Raw genomic sequence first — 20,996 nt, forward strand, 5'->3', positions numbered from 1 at the left:
GGAGGCAGAGGAATGGAGTGATCCTCTCCAAGGGCACATTTAGATTTCTGTGCTTCTCAGTGTCATGCCCAATAGCTATCAGGTGAATGTAGAAATCTCTGGGCAAACCACGCAATTCAAAATGAACTGAAACCCAGGCTACAGTGCGTCCACGCAAGCGTCTAATGACAGTATAGACTCACACCTTTTAATGAATCAAACTGAAGAGTACACACTGTACATTACACCTAAGGAGATGCATGAAATAATATAAAGACAATACTCTGACAAAGCAAAATATGAAAGAATTTAAAATCCAGAAATCTTCTATTTTGGAATTAATATGACCCCTTATTCTATTTCAAAATCTCAAACATTTAATTACCAAGAGACTTTGCTTTTCCATTCCAATATTTAAAGGGGGGGGGGGGAGTAAACACCTTGTAATTACAACACTTTTCTGCAATCTTCTATTAGATTAAAGGGCCAAGTAAAAAGTAAAGATTCAGATAAAGCATGCAATTTAAAACAACTTTCCAATATACTTCCATTATTAAAACATGGACGTTATTTTTATATGTACACTTTCTGAGGCTTCAGCATTTACTGAGCATGTGCAATATTTCACAGTATATATGTATATGCATTTGTGATTGGCTGATGACTGTCACATGATACGAGGGAGAGAGAATTGGATTAAATGTATATGAAACCCACATTTTTTACTTTCATGATTCAGATAGAGCATGTGATTTTCTAATTTACTTCTATTATCAATTTTTCTTTATTCTCTTGGTATCTTTTGTGTAAAAGCAGGGACACATGATTAGGAGTCGGCCCATTTCAGTTTTGCAAGAAGGTTATCCATTTGCAAATGCAGTAGACAGCAGCACTATTTCCTGCTCCAGATGCCTTCCTAGGTATCTCTTAAACACAGAGTATTATGGGAACTAAACAAATTTGATAATTGTAGTAAATTGAAAACGTTTTAAAAAGGTATGCTCTGTCTGAATCACAAAATAATATTTTTGGGGTTTTATATCATTTTAATTTTCTACTGCTGATTTTACAATCTCAAAGTGTTTATTGTCCCTTTAATTTGGCATGGGTTTTTGACAAACTTGATACACAAAAAATATTTCTAATTTACCTACAGCTTTGTATAAACCTCAATAAAATAACATTCCAATATCAAAGTTCAGAAAACGAATTCAGTATTTAAATCATTTGAGAGTTGAGATTGGCACCCAGACTGAGATTTGCTAACCTTGTGTAGATTCACCTTGACTCAAAGTAAAAGTACAGTGACAAGGGCTCAGTTTCAAAAATGTTATGTATGAGATGTAGAATGAGTGAAATTTGGTGACAGCTTTGAGATATATTTATAAAACAGATTTGAAATGCAGATGGCATTTTTATGAAAAAGGATTAATTTTGTTTTCAAATAAATTACGATACTAAAATCAAACTATTAATGTTAATTAAAGTTGTAGAGCAAAGATTGCAATGCTTGTCATAACAGGGCAGAATTATAAAAAAAACATATTTGTACTGAATATTTATTAAAATACCATCTGCTGTGTACATTCTATATTTTCACTTTTTGTAGACAAATATAGTATCCTTAAAACAAATGATGTGTCCTTTAAAGGGATATTCTCACTTGGGATGTCTCACTTGGGAGATGCAGAAGACTGCTGGTCCCAAGCAGGAAGCAGCCAGTGAACTAATAGGAAACAGAAGTCTCTGCTTTAACATTTCATAAACAGTCATTATAACAAACACAAAAGCTTGTGTCTTCATAAGATAAGGCAGACAGATGCCCAGGGTGTTTGTACACTTGACTGCATAGAAAATGTAATCAGAAGCTTTCAAGTTTGATTTTAAAAAGATTCAGTAACTTAAAGTGACATGAAAACTAATATGTTTTCTCTACATGAGCTATAGGGGCCTGAATGGGGCCGTATATACACCTGTTTCCACGCAAGCCTTCAGGTTTGCCGGAAACAGGAGTTAAGAAGCATCATTCTTAAGACTGCTGCTCCTTAAAGGGCCATGATACCCAAATGTTGAAACACTTGAAAGTGATGCAGCATAGCTGTAAAAAACTGACTAGAAAATATCACCTGATCATCTCTATGTAAAAATGAAAGCTATTTTACCTCAAAATGTACTAAGTAATCGCTTCCCATTGTGAAGGACTTTAAGCAGCAAATCAGTATGTCTGTCCCGGGACAGGCAAGGGAGTGATCCTCATGCACACTCATGTTATTTCTCTATTCAGTTTAAGGAAGTTTACTATGAAATCTCATGAGAGTTAAGTGAAATCTCATGAGATCAAAGTAAAAGAGTTCATGACTTCAGCACAGTTGGGGTGGACTTTTTTGTCACATTTGTTAAAAACAATGAATATTTTTACCAATGTTTTATTCTAAACAGATGTTTTTGTGTTGAACACATTATTCATCTTTTGCAAAATAATATTTGCTTTTTCTACATCAAATGAAACACATTAATATTTAATGCATAGTCCAAATATTTTAATGCTGTTTGCCATATATATTGATATAAGTCTATGGGAATCAACATTAAAATATAAGATTTGAGAGTCTAAATGTTGGATTCAGTATTTGTCTGCTGTCGTTTGTTATATGAATGTTAACAATCAACATTTAAATGTCAGAGCAAATGACAAAGGGAACATTTTTTTTTATTATGCAAATGTCAGAAACAACAGATATTCACCACTCAATCACTGTCTCTTTAATAATACCAAAAGCATTTATGACTATGAGAATATTACATTTTAAGAATGAATCCTCTATAAATAAAAAGACATACCAGTGCACTAGAGCATTTTACTGTTGCGCTTCAGTGTGCCGCTGAGTTTAACACCTTCAAGACTTGGACATGGTGGGTGGCTATGCACATATGCTGCCCCTCAGGACAGCAATGCATTGACACCCTACAGCCGGCCCGATAGCGCCATTAAAATAAATGTAGCTCGCTCCTGCTCTGCTCTGGTAGAGAGCTACATTCATTTTAATGGCGCTGACTAGACAGCATGCCCAATGCGCTAAAAAAAAAAACAGACCCGCTTAGTAGAGCCAGGAGCGGCGGTCTGTAAAATACATTTTTGTAGGAAAATATCTGTGACATACTTTGATTTAGAAAGCTGGCGCAAACCTAATGTTATATAGTTCTGAAATTATAAAACATTATTTGGTGGGTTTACTGGCCCTTTAATTGCCATAATCCACCCTAGTAAAGCAGGTTTATGTGCTTTCCTTATGAGATGTAGAACTCAGTCTGAGTTAGAAAACAAGACTGTATCCAGCATAATGATTAGTTTTCTCAGCTGGGAACAAAGGAAATATTGACGACTCAGCCCTTGACAGTTTCATCTACAATTCAGCAGTCATCCAGGAACCTAGATTTGTCAATTTGTTATTGCCATCATTTCAATCTCTATTATAATTGCAGCGATTAGATTTCTTATTAAGGAGAACATCGATCAAATGCATTATTTCTACGTTTCATTACTGAGTAGACACGTTTCTGTTTCATTTATAGTGTACAAATATTCAGAAGCATAACTTTTATATCTCACATTTAGTTTTACGTCAATCTATTCGAGTGGTACAGGTGCACCTAAATAAAATAACGGGATTTGAATATCCACACACTACATTTCTTTCTCATCCTTAGCTGCATTATACAATATTGACAAGAAGATAATGTGCCTTGTTTTCTTTTAGCATGCAATGGATCCGCACCATAATAAGGGATTTTTCATTTGTTCATGCTTAAAGGGACAGGAAAGTAAAAATGTAACTTTCATATTCAGATAGCACATGAAGTTTAAGAGATTTGTCAGCTGATTTATATTATCAAATCTACTTTTTTCTCTTGGTATTCTTTGTTGCAAAACATACATGGGAATGCACAGGGTCAGAAATGCACTACAGGAAGCTAGCTGCTGACTGGTGGCTACACATATATGTCTCTTGCCTTTGGCTCACCGCCTAATGTGTTCTGCTAGACCCTCATTTAAAAATAAACTTAAACTCTAAATTACATTTTAATGTGACACAGGCAGATCCTAGTTTTGCAACCTTTACTTTTTTAGGATACTTGTTTATCTTCTTATTTATTCATTTATTTGGTTTACTTAGGTACAATCTTGAAATCTAGCTGTATAGTTATTTCTTGTTATCATGTGCAACACATCAGCAGATCTAGACTTTTCTGTATAAAGCAGTTAGGGAGCTGCCCTTTGTGGACCACTAAATATTGATAAAACCGTACTAGAAGTAAGAGCCTCGCTACTGCATATGCACGTAAATACAAGATCACTGCTTCACACGCAGCTATGCCGCAACAAAAGGTTACAATTTACATTATCATGGGCTGCTTCAGATGCACACATTATTGTTACAAAGTGTAAAATATATGCTTATTCTTAGTAACTAAACTTTTAGTTTTATAACTGTTGACATTTCTGTATTCCTTCTTGATTTTTTTTTTGTTTCATAAGTATATAGCCCATAAAAAACATCAAGGTATTGTTAGGAATTATCCCGGGGCAATATGCAGCTTTATCCAAAAAAATGTGACATTTAAGCAAAATGTCTTCTTAAAGGGACAGTGTCCCCTTAACGTGCTTAAACAACTTTCCAATTTACTTAATTTAACAAAATGTGCACATTATTTTTATCTTTACACTTTTGGAGTTACCAGATCCTACTGAGCATGTGCAAGACTTTACAGAATATGAGTGTATTAATTTGTGATTGGCTGATGGCTGTCACATGATACAGGAGTGGAAATAGACATAACTTAGAAATTAGAAACGATTGTACTACTCATTTGACGTTTAGACTAAGTGCTATTGCATTGTCTTTTTATCATGCAGTTGTGGGTTATGCAAATCTACTTTATTTACTGGTAATTTAATTGTATGGGAAATAGTCCCTTTAGATATATTTTATATATTAAATAGCTGTCTCTGCTAATTGAAATATTAGCCTAATCAAATGGGCTGAGCTTCTACGGAGAGAAGACCTAATTAGCATATATATCTATATGTACACAAAACATCTTATCTCTCTATAAAATCAGGAACAAGAAGAAAGAAACTGCTGCCGGACAACAAAGGTGCAATAAAGTCCAAGTGTAAATTTATTCAACCACAGTCATAGGGCTCTATGTACGAAGCAGCGAAAGCTGCTCCGGAGCCTTTGCAGGGCAGGTTCGCATATGCGAGCCTGCTTCCCGCAATGTAAGAAGCAGCGGTCATTAGACCGCTGCTTCCTACACCCTACGCCACCTCTTAGGTGGCGAAGCAAAATCACCGAGAGCACGCTCGCTCTCGGTGATTGACAGCCCCTTCAGTCGCGTGATTGGTCGCCCAATTGAAGGGGCGGGCATTACACACTCCGATGAGTGTGTAATGATAAATACGGGCAAATGGATCAATAGATCCGCTGCCCGTGTGTAGCGGAGGCGGGCAGACAGCTTCACGAGTTAAGAAGCTGTCCGCCCGCCTCTTAGTACATGGCGCCCATAGGGTAATCACAGACTGGAACACCTGACATGTTTCGCGTATCTGCGCTTCATCAGAGGAGAATAGGAGAATATATCTCTCTATATATACACAATACTTAGAGAAAACAATGTAAAATAAAAATATTATTTATCTGTCCCATCACCCACTAGGAGTGTAATTTCTTCTAAATCTTCTTGTTTACATTGATTTTCTATAACCAGCACATAAGTATTGGAACATTCAGTATAGTTGGAAATACAACAGGCAAAATCAGCTATTACAAAATAAAGTTAAAGTAACTATTTGTAAACCATTTAATACACTCCAGCAGGTAAAATGGATAATTGGAAACACATTAAAGTAGATTAAAAAACATTGTACACTGCCCCCTTTAAGAAAAAATAAATTGGTTTTCTTTAAAGGGACATTAAACACTTTGAGATGGTAATATAAAATGATAAATTGTATATAACAAAACAACTCTGCAATATACTTTCAATATTTATTTTGTCCTTTTTGCCTGTAATTCCATTCTGAAATTGTGAGCTTTTCAGTTCCTGTTAGAAATGGAAGTGCAGAACACTGATAAATCCAGCACAACCATTGGCTGCACACTCTAGTGACCTATTTATAACTGACCCTAATTGGCCACAGCAGAGAAGGTAACACAAGTTACAACATGGCAGCTCCCAGTGTTTTATAGACACTAAAACTTTACACTTATTTTGTCACTTTTTAAACAACTAATGAAACTTTAAAAAATACATCTACATGTTAGTCATGGACTAATCTTTTCTTTGAATGCATCATTCTATCTAGCATGTATGTAGTGTTTAATGTCCCTTTAAAGCATATATAAATATTACAATACACCACATAATATAATAGCACATTACATGTATTGCAGACATAAAGAGTCTAAAGCCATTAGTGAATTATCTAATGCTTTATAAAGTTTGCCCATTAAAAAATCTTTATCCTTTTAAATATGTTTCATTAACTAAATGGGAATAATGGGAATCTGTGGCATGAAATACATGGTTGTTTCCTGACATTCCCAAAACACATTATGATAAAATGTATGAACAATTTACAATTTCAAAAATAAGTGTTATTTCTAACAATGCAATGTGTTTTTGTACTGAATATCGTCCTAGCAAAATAAGGCCTAGTTTCCATTGAAGTGGCAAAGTTTAGAAACTGATGGTAACCAGTTTAATCCTTGCAATAGGATTGAACACACAGTTAAAGTCAGATATTATTTATATATACCTGTATATCCCTTTAAGTCAAATGTTTTGATTATATATCTCAGGAGAAGAAGCTACAATTTGTATTGGTCACACATAGGAAATATTTTAACCCCTTAAGGATAAACGACATACAGGGTATGTCACTGCAGTTTTGGTCCTTAAAGACAAACGACGTACCCTTTACGTACTTTATTTATAGCACTGCTGAATTGTGGTTCTTGACAACAGCTGCAAACCTACAATATTTCTGGATACCTCAGTAAGGCAACTCAGATATTGGAGGAAATCCCAGGCAAACCATCACAGGGACAGCATGCCCCAGTAATTTCATATACATCACTGCCAACCATCAAGGGTGGAAACATTTTTGTCTGTATTTATCTGCTGCTACTGGTGAAATACTAATTGGTAAATACACATAGAAAGGAAGGACAAATAAAATAATCAGCAATTCCTACCATTTCTATGCTCATATACCTGATGGTGGATCAAGTAATGCCGCTCTGTAAGAGAAGACAACTTCCTCCAAGAGATTTGTCACTTAAACAACAATCTGCTAAAAGTACACCAGAGAATGCTGGGTAATATGTACAAATTCTTGATTTAGCTATACTCAGTGATTAAAAAAAAAGTGTGAGATGATTTATATATCACTTGTATAGCTTACCTTGAGTTCTCTGGTTCACTTTAATTTCAGCATAAGTTAAATTAAATGCATTTGCCCTGGACATAAGCTTCACGGCTTCAAATTAAATCTATTTTCTGCTGATGAGAGCCTGTTAGTAACTTACTTTAACTGAGGACAGCTGCCACTTTAATTAACAGAGCCATACAAAAATGGTATTAGCTTCTCTATGGCACAGTTCTTTAAACCTTTAAAAGTACTGTAGGTAGTAAGACCTATGCAAACACTTTGTTCCCCAAAAAACAGCATAAATAAATAATGTATATATATATATATATATATATATATATATATGTTATGGTGGAGATAAAAGCGTGAAATTAAAATAAAGGATCCTGCTTGCCTTTCCACAGAAGTATGCCGCATACATTGTAAAAAATGCAGCAGAGCATTCTGGGTAAGATATGCAAATTAGATATACAATATCTCATGCTTTTTGTTCTGGTACTGTGTTGAAAAAAGCAAATCCCCTTATTGGGCAGATGCAACAAAGACAAAACAACTACTGGACAGCTGTTTCAAGCTTATTAGCTCTCATCAGCAGAAGATAAGTTTGATTTGCTGCTAAGTGAAGCTCATTTCCAGGGCAAAAGCAATATTTATTTACCTTACAGTGTACATAAAACTGTGAGCTTAAAATCCTCCATTTCATAAAAGTAAGAGCCACATAATTATTGTATAGGCAATTATTACATCTAGGCCAGCATCCCGCTTGCCTTTTCCCAGAAGTACTCCATATACATTGTTACCAATGCAGCAGAGGATTCTGGGTAAGCTATGCAAAGTAGCAAAGTGGGGATATTTGCCTAGACGTGCTAATTGCCTATACAATAATTATATTGCTCTTGCTCATACTTTTATGAATATCTTACCCAGAATCCTTTGCTGCATTGGTAACAATGTATATGGAGTACTTCTGGGGAAAGTTTACATACACACACATGCATCTATTATAAGCAACAAAGGATACCAAAAGAACAACGAAAAAACTAGCAAGGGTGAATGCATCTGATGTGCAAGCACAATGATTTTCTTTTTATATTTAGTTCAAGGAAGTTCACGTCAAAATCTCATAAGAGCAAAATGTAAAACTCACAAGATTATTGCAAAATTCCATATGACCAGAGCAAAAGAAAGTTTGCATTTATAACTGATGATGCTGAATGGCTAGGGATTCACTGATGATGCTGAATGGCTAGGGATTCACTGATGATGCTGAATGGCTAGGGATTTACTGATGATGCTGAATGGCTAGGGATTCACTGATGATGCTGAATGGCTAGGGATTTACTGATGATGCTGAATGGCTAGGGATTCACTGATGATGCTGAATGGCTAGGGATTTACTGATGATGCTGAATGGCTAGGGATTCACTGATGATGCTGAATGGCTAGGGATTTACTGATGATGCTGAATGGCTAGGGATTCACTGATGATGCTGAATGGCTAGTTTTTTTTAGGAGCTTTATGGCTTACTGCTCATGAAGCAATTACTCTGGTGAGTTGATCTAAGGTTTAAATAAAGTAAATTCCAGATATACAGCATTAAACCTTTTCTTTCTCACAGCAACCTCCGGGATACGGGAGCATTTATGTTGAGTGATATGTACCTTTAAGCACCAGGGCACACAGCGATTATCTGAGTACTCTGCGGAATTCAATGCAGTTTGATAAAAGAAAAATAGTAATAGTGACTTTAGAAACATTTTTGTGTGTTGTGTGTGACTAAGCTTCACAGCTGTCTATTTAAATTCACTGTGGTTGTTGAAGACAAAACCTCTTTTTCTGTAAGACTTCTATTTTTCAGACAGACAGCGGGCATTCTGGTTGCACGGCAGAAGGCAGAAATGGATACATTTAGGATTGCTTCTAAGGTTGAAAGAATGATGAAAGAAGTTGTCCAGTTAAAGCTCGGTAAAACTACAACACTCTATTACACAGAGTGACTTATATGATAAATATGTTCTAGCTCATATATGACCATAAATTCTTGTTCTGATCTTGTAGATTTAATTTAAAAGCAAGCTGAGATATGAAAGCTACTTGACTTTATTCAGAAGCTAAGCTAGATTTCAGCTTACAAGGACATTACAGTTCTCAGGCTATATAGTATCATCATAACTGAAGGTATGAGGCAAGCGGCCGCTCCAAACTCCCATGCCGGTCCGGACTGTGGCTCAGGGTGATGACGTCACAGACGCCGCCGTGGTAATGGCAAAGTTAGACAGAAAGGTCATGCGGTGACTGGGTGCAATGCCTAAAATTGGCAATGAATCAATTGCCAAAATCCAGCATACAAAAATAGAAAAGGCAGCACCAGCATTAAATTAAAAAAAAATCACTTTATTCACTTACAGGCAAAACAGGTGTGACATAGAATGAACGTCTGACGCGTTTCACGCCCCCTAGTGGCGTTTCATCAGAGACTACAGGTGTTCCTAAACATGGCCCTCTTATACTGGGACATATTAATTGCATATTTAACCCCTTAATGTCAAAAAACAAGCAAACATTAAAAGTATATGTGTTTAACATAAAATATGCTACAGTGTACATTATCCTATATCCATTAAAACTGAATCAAATAGAAAGAACAGTTATTAAATTTTATTTGCAGGGCTGTTTTGGAAAATTACCTCTAATCATGTTGGTATCTGAGTATTTGAATATTTCTCATATCCCCTATACATAAATTCTGGGGAATTATATTTCATAGATTTTTAAGGTGTATCTAGATAATTTTTCATAATAAGCTACATGTTTATGTAGGATATTCCTAATCAATTCTTTAAATGTGAGACTAAAAGGTATCTGTCAAATTACTACATGATTCCTTCTTATGATATCTTTTCTATTTATTGTAACTTGGTAAGGCAGTCCTTATGCCAGATACTACCTTTTTAATAATTATATGAAGTAGCTTATGTCCCATTCAAGGTTTAGGCCATCAGGAATTCTGGTTTTAAGTTGGTAAATACAGTATAATTCCATCCTGTCCAAAATGTTGTACCTGTTCCCACCTCTGAAAGGGACCTTTGCCACATCAATCATTTTAATCCTAAAATTTCCTTTGTTAGTAAAATGAAATAGGTTAAAATGCCTTGCCACTGTGGAGTCTTTACAATAGTTTTTAACATCATTGGCATGTTCTCTTACCCTCACATTGACCTCTCTCGTCGTTTTTCCTACATATTGGATTTTGCAAAAATTGCATTCCAACAAATACACTGCAAATTTAATTTTGCAGTTAGTATAAAAGTTAGCATAAAATGAAATATTATACTCCTGTCCATCTACATGTGATATTATGGAAAGGGCCACTACATTTAGATCTACAGTAGATGGACAGGAGTATAATATTTCATTTTATGCTAACTGCAAAACTAAATTTGCAGTGTATTTGTTGGAATGCAATTTTTGCAAAATCCAATATGTAGGAAAAACGACGAGAGAGGTCAATGTGAGGGTAAGAGAACATGCCAATGATGTTAAAAACTATTGTAAAGACTCCACAGTGGCAAGGCATTTTAACCTATTTCATTTTACTAACGAAGGAAATTTTAGGGTTAAAATGATTGATGTGGCAAAGGTCCCTTTCAGAGGTGGGAACAGGTACAACATTTTGGACAGGATGGAATTATACTGGATTTACCAACTTAAAGCCAGAATTCCTGATGGCCTAAACCTTGAATGGGACATAAGCTACTTCATATAATTATTAAAAAGGTAGTATCTGGCATAAGGACTGCCTTACCAAGTTACAATAAATACAAAATATATCATAAGAAGGAATCATGTAGTAATTTGACAGATACCTTTTAGTCTCACATTTAAAGAATTGATTAGGAATATCCTACATAAACATGTAGCTTATTATGAAATTTTTTTACCACAACTGATATACAGTGGCACCACTGCGGCAGCCTTTTCTATGATTGCCGTAAGTTGCTAACATATAGTTAATGTTTCTGTACTTATAATGGCAGAAAAGGTGGTGCTGTGCAGTTAAGTAATCTATTAAACCAACAGAGAGGAAGAGACCTCTCTAAAAGACTGCACATACAGCACTCTGTGCCTGGACTTATAGTGGAGAAATTGGGAATTTAAAATATAACTTTTATTAAATTTTATTAAAATAAAACACTCAATTAAAAACAACCTAATAGTGGTAAGCCACTTCCTTAATCCTCTGTAAGCCTTTGATGTGTAAAAGGTGCTTGAAAGGAAGTTGTTTAGGTAGGGAGTTATAAATGAGACCTCTTAATTCAGTAATATTCCTGATAATAAAGGGTTAATCTTTATGTGTCAAATACACATATGTTTGGCTATTGAAATAAGTTGTTGATTTCTGCTTATTGGATTTAGGTAAGTGTGAGTGATGTTCAGTGACCTCAGAAATATACCTACAAAGTGCAGTTGTAAAATACCCTCTGTATGATAAATATCACTTATATTCAATTTTATTGTGGAGTATAGTTGATATAGATATTCACAATAGATGTGGTTTCACATGACAGAATATGCACCTATATTGTTCTGGATATGTCTTGAAACATTCAAATGGCTAATATGTATCTTATTGGATCAACTTATTTCCACAGTTTTGTGGGTTTATTATCACCATAAGTTGTTACAGGTTCTCTGAGGATTTATATGCAGTGTAGGTAAAGCAGTATAATTTAGATTTATTTGTACTAGCTAGTCGTACGTCTATTATGCCAGTTGTCTTGTGTTGGTATTGGGGTTTTTTCCTATTGTCTTAGCGTCACTACCCCCTATATATAATTCTTATGATTGTGTTATTCTTATATAGGGGTTATATGTGTACCTTTCATTACAACAAATCCAAATGTTAATACTGTGTACTTATGAATAGCTTAGTACACTTCTTGCACCTAATGTCTCAGCCAGTAAGAATATGCTGAATATTTTTTGGCTATTAGATTAATAAGCTACACCACCTGTTACATTTGGCTATTTGTTTTTCAGTGATAGAGGAACAAACTAGTATTGTAAATATGTGGCCGCAATATTGTGCCACTGTTTGCGATATTGTCTTATGTTTGCCCCTCTTACTGCAATGTTTTTAGTATCTTCTGTTCTCTCATATAGTAATTTGATCTTTTCGTGTGATTCAGTGTCACACTAGAAATGCAATATTGTGCTTTGTGTACATTACTTTAGAACCGGATACTTATTTTCTTGAATTAATTTGTTGTTAGCCAAAAGTAAACTAGTTCTAACAAATTAGGTGTATATGCACCTTTAGCTGGGCTAGTATAGCTATTGAAGTACTAACTGAAAGGTATGTTTTAAAGGTATTTGTTAATACTGTGTACTTATAAATAGCTTAGTACAATTCTTGCACCTAATGTCTCAGCCAGTATAAATGTGCTGAATATTTGTAGCTATTAAATTAATAAGCTACACCACCTGTTACATTTGGCTATTTGTTTTTCAGTGATAGAGGAACAAACTTGTATTGTCAATATGTGGCCGCAATATTGTGCCACTGTTTGCAATATTATCTTATGTTTGCCCTTCTTACTGCAATATTTTTAGTATCTTGTGTTCTCTCATATAATAATTTGATCTTTTCGTGTGATTCAGTGTCACACTAGAAATGCAGTATTGTGCTTTGTGTACATTACTTTAGAACCGGATACTTATTTTCTTGAATTCATTTGTTGTTAGCCAAAAGTAAACTAGTTCTAACAGATTAGGTATATATGCACCTTAAGCTGGACTAGTATAGCTGTGGCGCTGTTGAGGTACTAACTGAAAGGTATTTTATGTAGTGACAAACGTTAGATAATGCACCGGTAAACTACAGTTATCTGGCTGTACGTGTAACTAAGTTAGTTCCCCCAATATAATATTGTGAGGTTGCCAAACCCTTAATAAATAGTTAATTGCGAGTAACCTTCTGTTAAATCCAGATAGTTTGAAGGTCAAAATTATAACTAAGACAAACAGTCCTGATAGTGACTGTTTGTCATATATTTTAGCTATATGCGTAATACCAATTTTTATCCCGCCTAAACAGGCTAACCACTATAGGTAAAGTTTTTTAAAAAATTAATAGAGCTCCCATCAGCTCTATAACCCCCTGACCGGTTTCGCCCGTATCGGGCTTTTTCAAAGGCGGCGCGCCGCCGGAAGTTTCGAAGTATAAGCGGGTTGAGGACCCGGTCCCAATGTCATCTCCTATTCTGATTGGACAGTCTGGCTGTCACTCACGACGGTTAGCCAATCAGTGATTTCCTATGTTAAACATAGTGATTTAGGGCTCAGTTATTGCGAACCTGCATTGAATGATAGCTATTACATATAATAGGTATAGAAGAGATCGACAGATACATATTATAATTGTGAACTAGATCTTCTTTCCTATGTTCAGATTTAATATAGTAGATTGGGGCTTATTCATTTGGGCTTAATATGGATATTCTGTTTTGAGATGTCAAATATGAGCCTATGGTTAATGCCATATACTAAGCTTGCTGTAAGAAGTGATGGAGACAAGATTTGAATTAGAGCCAACACATATATTTTTAAAATAATCCTGTTGTTTCTTATTATAAGTTAGTGGAATGCACTTTTTTACCGGTGTTAAGTTTGATTTACAGATTCAATAAGGAAGCTGAAATTAGTGTGGTACATAGATATATTTGTATTATCCAAATTCTTGGTATACTTACTATTAATAAGCTCGTTCTTTTTGTTATTGATAGTGTTTTAGTGTCTCTAATTACTGTCAGTCTTTGTAACACCATTTTAGTTTTGGGTTTATATACTGTTGTAGAACTTCTTTGGAACGTATATTGTTTGTGGATTGAGTGTTAATTTATGTGTATTATTTAGTTTAAATTAAAATGTAACTAGGTGATATATTAAAATTGTGTGTAGTGGTTTCATGGTTATGACATAATAAGTGAGAGTGCTGGAATTCTAAATTGAGTGTTCAGAACTACTATATGTCGTGTATCAAGTGCTGACACGATAAGTACAGGGGGGTAGTGTGAGATTCAAAGGGGTCCAGAGGTGAAGTAGAAAGAAAATAAAATTGCATCAAGTGCAGTATGTACGTGATGTGACCTTGTGCGCCTTGAGTGTGGTAGTGCTTTACTGATGTAAGGGGGTGTTACAGGGGTGATATGGTGAAAACATTCGATTGGGTGCCAAATGTTTACTAACCTACATCCAGTCGAGTGCTAGAAGTGATTAAATTCCAAGTTTTGTATATTAATATTGTTCCACTAATAAAAATTCATTATTAAGTAAAGTTAGGAACTTATATTCCTACTATAATTGATATACTTGTGTTGGAGTGTGTTGGATTAGAGCTATCAGTACTTGAATTTTTAGCTCTATATATTTTATTATTTATGTCTCATTCTAATTTTTAAGATGTACATAAAAGTTGTTATTTTCGTTCATACCATGAGGTTGAACACAATTAAGAAGGTAGATCCATCTACTTTCTCTTTTCAATAATTTTGTTTCAAGGTTTCCTCCTCTAATGCCCAACCTAATTCTTTCAATGCCTTTACATTGTAATTCTTCAGCATTGGCTTTGTGGTATTGGAGGAAATGATATGCGACACTTGTTAGAGTTTTACCATCTATTTTATCTTTCTCAGCGTTTCTGATGTTACATAGGTGTTCCATGATTCTCACTCTTAATTTCCGTGTCGTCATCCCTATGTAAAATTTTTTACATTTACATATGAGTAAATATATTACTCCCTCCGTTTGGCAACTGATATAATCTCTGATGGCGTGTTTGTTTTGAAATTGATCTATTACATGATCGGATTTGATTACATATTGCATGTACTACAGTTACCACATTTATGTGATCCTGGTGCCAATGCTGTTTTGGTTTTATGCCTCTGAAGATGACTACTGGTTATCATATCCTTGATGTTACGTGTCCGTTTATATGAAATGGAGGGTCTGGTTCCTATAATATCTTTTAACATAGGATCAGATCTCAGAATGTACCAATGTTTGTTCAGAATTTCATTAACCATTTTACTTTGGGAATTATATGTTGTTATTAGTCTTGGAATATCGCTTCCAGGTCTGTATTTCTTCTTTAACAGTTCTTGTCTGTTTGTTTCTTCTGCTCTATATTTTGCTTTTTTAATCGTTCTCTTACTGTAACCTCTCTCCAATAACCTTCTTTCCAATTCTTGAGCACGTATCTAGATACATTTTAGTATCAAAAATAGTTCCTAATGAATTGATAAGATTATTTAGATAATGGGAACATTTGGGGAAATTTATATGGAACTAATAGTCTATTGTATAACTTTATTGTATGTATCTTAATATTTGTAATACCACCTTAAAAATCTATCAAATATAATTCCCCAGAATTTATGTATAGGGGATATGAGAAATATTCAAATACTCAGATACCAACATGATTAGAGGTCATTTTCCAAAACAGCCCTGCAAATAAAATTTAATAACTGTTCTTTCTATTTGATTCAGTTTTAATGGATATAGGATAATGTAAACTGTAGCATATTTTATGTTAAACACATATACTTTTAATGTTTGCTTGTTTTTTGACATTAAGGGGTTAAATATGCAATTAATATGTCCCAGTATAAGAGGGCCATGTTTAGGAACACCTGTAGTCTCTGATGAAACGCCACTAGGGGGCGTGAAACGCGTCAGATGTTCATTCTATGTCACACCTGTTTTGCCTGTAAGTGAATAAAGTTAGTTTTTTTGAATTTAATGCTGGTGCTGCCTTTTCTATTTTTGTATATAGTATCATCATAACTGCCTGAAAATAAATTAAATATAATGGGCCTAGATTTAGAGTTGGGAGGTAGCCGTCAAAACCAGTGTTAGAGGCTCCTAACGATGGTTTTTACCGCCCTCTGGTATTAGGAGCCAGTCATTAAAGTGTCTAATGCTCACTTTCCAGCCGTGACTTTTCCATATCGCAGATCCCCTTACGTCAATTGCGTATCCTATCTTTTCAATGGGATCTTTCTAACGCCGGTATTTAGAGTCGTGTCTGAAGTGAGCGTTAGAAATTTAACGACAAAACTCCAGGCGCAGAAAAAAATCAGTAGTTAAGAGCTTTCTGGGCTAACGCCGGTTTATAAAGCTCTTAACTACTGTGCTCTAAAGTACACTAACACCCATAAACTACCTATATACCCCTAAACCGAGGTCCCCCCACATCGCCGCCACTCTATTAAAAATTTTTAACCCCTAATCTGCCGACCGCACGCCGCTGCCACCTACATTATCCCTATGAACCCCTAATCTGCTGCCCCTAACACCGCCGACCCCTATATTATATTTATTAACCCCTAATCTTCCCCCCTCACCGTCGCCTCCACCTGCCTACACTTATTAACCCCTAATCTGCCGAGCGGACCGCACCGCTACTATAATAAAGTTATTAACCCCTAATCCGCCTCACTCCCGCCTCAATAACCCTATAATAAATAGTATTAACCCCTAATCTGCCCTCCCTAACATCGCCGACACCTAACTTCAAGTATTAACCTCTAATCTGCCGATCGGAGCTCACCGCTACTCTAATAATTTTTTTAACCCCTAAAGCTAAGTCTAACCCTAACCCTAACACCCCCCTAAGTTAAATATAATTTTATTCTAACAAAATAAATTAACTCTTATTAAATAAATTATTCCTATTTAAAGCTAAATACTTACCTGTAAAATAAACCCTAATATAGCTACAATATAAATTATAATTATATTGTAACTATTTTAGGATTAATATTTATTTTACAGGCAACTTTGTATTTATTTTAACCAGGTACAATAGCTATTAAATAGTTAATAACTATTTAATAGCTAAAATAGTTAAAATAATTACAAAATTACCTGTAAAATAAATCCTAACCTAAGTTACAATTAAACCTAACACTACACTATCAATAAATTAATTAAATACAATACCTACAATTATCTATAATTAAACCTAACACTACACTATCAATAAATTAATTAAACAAAATACCTACAATTATCTACAATTAAACCTAACACTACACTATCAATAAATTAATTAAATACAATACCTACAAATAAATACAATTAAATAAACTAACTAAAGTACAAAAAATAAAAAAGAACTAAGTTACAAAAAATAAAAAAATATTTACAAACATTAGAAAAATATTACAACAATTTTAAACTAATTACACCTACTCTAAGCCCCCTAATAAAATAACAAAGCCCCCCAAAATAAAAAAATGCCCTACCCTATTCTAAAATAAAAAAGTTCAAAGCTCTTTTACCTTACCAGCCCTGAAAAGGGCCCTTTGCGGGGCATGCCCCAAAGAATTCAGCCCTTTGCCTGTAAAAAAACACATACAATACCCCCCCAACATTACAACCCACCACCCACATACCCCTAATCTAACCCAAACCCCCTTAAATAAACCTAACACTAAGCCCCTGAAGATCTCCCTACCTTGTCTTCAACTCACGGGTCCTGATCTGTCCAGAAGAGGGTCCGAAGTCTTGATCCAAGCCCAAGCGGGGGGCTGACGAGTGACGTCCATCCTCGGGATGAAGTCTGGATCCAAGCGGTGGCTGAAGAACTCCATCATCGGGCTGAAGTCGGAAGTCCATCATCGGGATGAAGTCTTCTCTCAAGCCGCTTCTTCAATCTTCTTTCATCCGGAGCGGAGCCATCTTCTTCCAAGCCGACGCGGAACATCCTCTTCAACCGACGCCTACTCGCCGAATGACGGTTCCTTTAAATGACGTCATCCAAGATGGCGTCCCTCGAATTCCGATTGGCTGATAGGATTCTATCAGCCAATCGGAATTAAGGTAGGAATATTCTGATTGGCTGATAGAATCAGCCAATCAGATTCAAGTTCAATCCGATTGGCTGATCCAATCAGCCAATCAGATTGAGCTCGCATTCCATTGGCTGTTCCGATCAGCCAATAGAATGCGAGCTCAATCTGATTGGCTGATTGGATCAGCCAATCTGATTGAACTTGAATCTGATTGGCTGATTCCATCAGCCAATCAGAATATTCCTACCTTAATTCCAATTGGCTGTTAGAATCCTGTCAGCCAATCGGAATTCGAGGGACGCCATCTTGGATGACGTCATTTAAAGGAACCGTAATTCGGCGAGTAGGCGTCGGTTGAAGAGGATGTTCCGCGTCGGCTTGGAAGAAGATGGCTCCGCCCCGCTCCGGAAGAAAGAAGATTGAAGATGCGGCTTGATAGAAGACTTCATCCCGATGATGGACTTCCGACTTCAGCCCGATGATGGAGTTCTTCAACCGCCGCTTGGATCCAGACTTCAGCCCGAGGATGGACGTCACTCGTCAGCCCCCCGCTTGGGCTTGGATCAAGACTTCGGACCCTCTTCTAGACAGATCGGGACCCGGTGAGGTGAAGACAAGGTAGGGAGATCTTCAGGGGCTTATTGTTAGGTTTATTTAAGGGGAGTTTGGGTTAGAGTAGGGGTATGTGGGTGGTGGGTTGTAATGTTGGGGGGGTATTGTATGTGTTTTTTTTACAGGCAAAAGAGCTGAATTCTTTGGGGCATGCCCCGCAAAGGGCCCTTTTCAGGGCTGGTAAGGTAAAAGAGCTTTGAACTTTTTTAATTTAGAATAGGGTAGGGCATTTTTTTATTTTGGGGGTCTTTGTTATTTTATTAGGGGGCTTAGAGTAGGTGTAATTAGTTTAAAATTGTTGTAATATTTTTCTAATGTTTGTAAATATTTTTTTATTTTTTTGTAACTTAGTTCTTTTTTATTTTTTGTACTTTAGTTAGTTTATTTAATTGTATTAATTTGTAGGTATTTTATTTAATTCATTTATTGATAGTGTAGTGTTAGGTTTAATTATAGATAATTGTAGGTATTGTATTTAATTCATTTATTGATAGTGTAGTGTTAGGTTTAATTGTAACTTAGGTTAGGATTTATTTTACAGGTAATTTTGTAATTATTTTAACTATTTTAGCTATTAAATAGTTATTAACTATTTAATAGATATTGTACCTGGTTAAAATAAATACAAAGTTGCCTGTAAAATAAATATTAATCCTAAAATAGCTATAATATAATTATAATTTATATTGTAGCTATATTAGGGTTTATTTTACAGGTAAGTATTTAGCTTTAAATAGGAATAATTTATTTCATAAGAGTTAATTTATTTAGTTAGATAAAAATTATATTTAATTTAGGGGGGTTTTAGTGTTAGGGTTAGACTTAGCTTTAGGGGTTAATCCATTTATTACAGTAGTGGCGAGATTCGGTCGGCAGATTAGGGGTTAATAATTGAAGTTAGGTGTCGGCGATGTTAGGGAGGGCAGATTAGGGGTTAATACTATTTATTATAGGGTTATTGAGGCGGGAGTGAGGCGGATTAGGGGTTAATAACTTTATTATAGTAGCGGTGTGGTCCGCTCGGCAGATTAGGGGTTAATAAGTGTAGGCAGGTGGAGGCGACATTGTGGGGGGCAGATTAGGGGTTAATAAATATAATATAGGGGTCGGCTGTGTTAGGGGCAGCAGATTAGGGGTACACAGGGATAATGTAGGTAGCGGCGGTTTACGGAGCGGCAGATTAGGGGTTAAAAAAAATATGCAGGTGTCAGCGATAGCGGGGGCGGCAGATTAGGGGTTAATAAGTGTAAGGTTAGGGGTGTTTAGACTCGGGGTACATGTTAGAGTGTTAGGTGCGGACGTAGGAAGTGTTTCCCCATAGAAAACAATGGGGCTGCGTTAGGAGCTGAACGCTTTTTTGCAGGTGTTTATTTTCAGCTCAAACTGTCCCATTGTTTTCTATGGGGGAATCGTGCACGAGCACATTTTTTAAGCTGGCCGCGTCCGTAAGCACCGCTGGTATCTAGAGTTGCAGTGGCGTTAAATTATGCTCTACGCTCCCTTTTTGGAGCCTAACGCAATGAAAACCCAGCCATTCTGTGAACTCTAAATACCAGCGGTATTTAAAAGGTGCGGGAGAAAAAAAGCATGCGTAGCTAACGCACCCCTTTGGCCGCCAAACTCTAAATCTAGCCGAATGTTATTAAAAAATATGAAAGTAGCTGATTGAGCTGGTGTTTTGTCTTTGTTTTATGCTTTTTTTTTTAATGTTCTGGGTAATATTCACCTTGAACAAAGTGAGATTCTGAAAAGAGAAATATAAGGATGTCATATTAATTTTTTTTTTAAAGGCACATAAACCCCAAAATGTTTGTTTAATGATTCAAATAGAACATACAATTATTATTTATTTTTATTTTTTTTATTTTATTATTTTTTATTGAGGTAAAGTTTGGTATACAAATAAGATATGTAAAATATTCCATAAGTGCCATCACAAGTAACATAGTGCAAGGTTCATCATATAGTAAAAATGCTGCAAAGTGTTAACAGTGATATAAACTGGTATAACAACAAAGTAAATAAGGTTAGAAAAATAAAAAAGTTTTGTAAGAACACAATACAGTCTTGCCTGTGATGATTTAAGCCTCTCCTCTTATAAAAAAGG

At 35.5% G+C, this 20,996-nt stretch overlaps 1 protein-coding gene across 1 annotated transcript in view; it reads right to left on the bottom strand.

The window, feature by feature from the left end:
* The window catches only part of LOC128661578 (dynein axonemal heavy chain 5-like), a 671,317-nt gene that overhangs the window by 46,451 nt on the left and 603,870 nt on the right, over positions 1-20,996 (bottom strand).

This window comes from Bombina bombina, chromosome 5, assembly GCF_027579735.1.
Source record: "Bombina bombina isolate aBomBom1 chromosome 5, aBomBom1.pri, whole genome shotgun sequence".
NCBI lineage: Eukaryota > Metazoa > Chordata > Amphibia > Anura > Bombinatoridae > Bombina > Bombina bombina.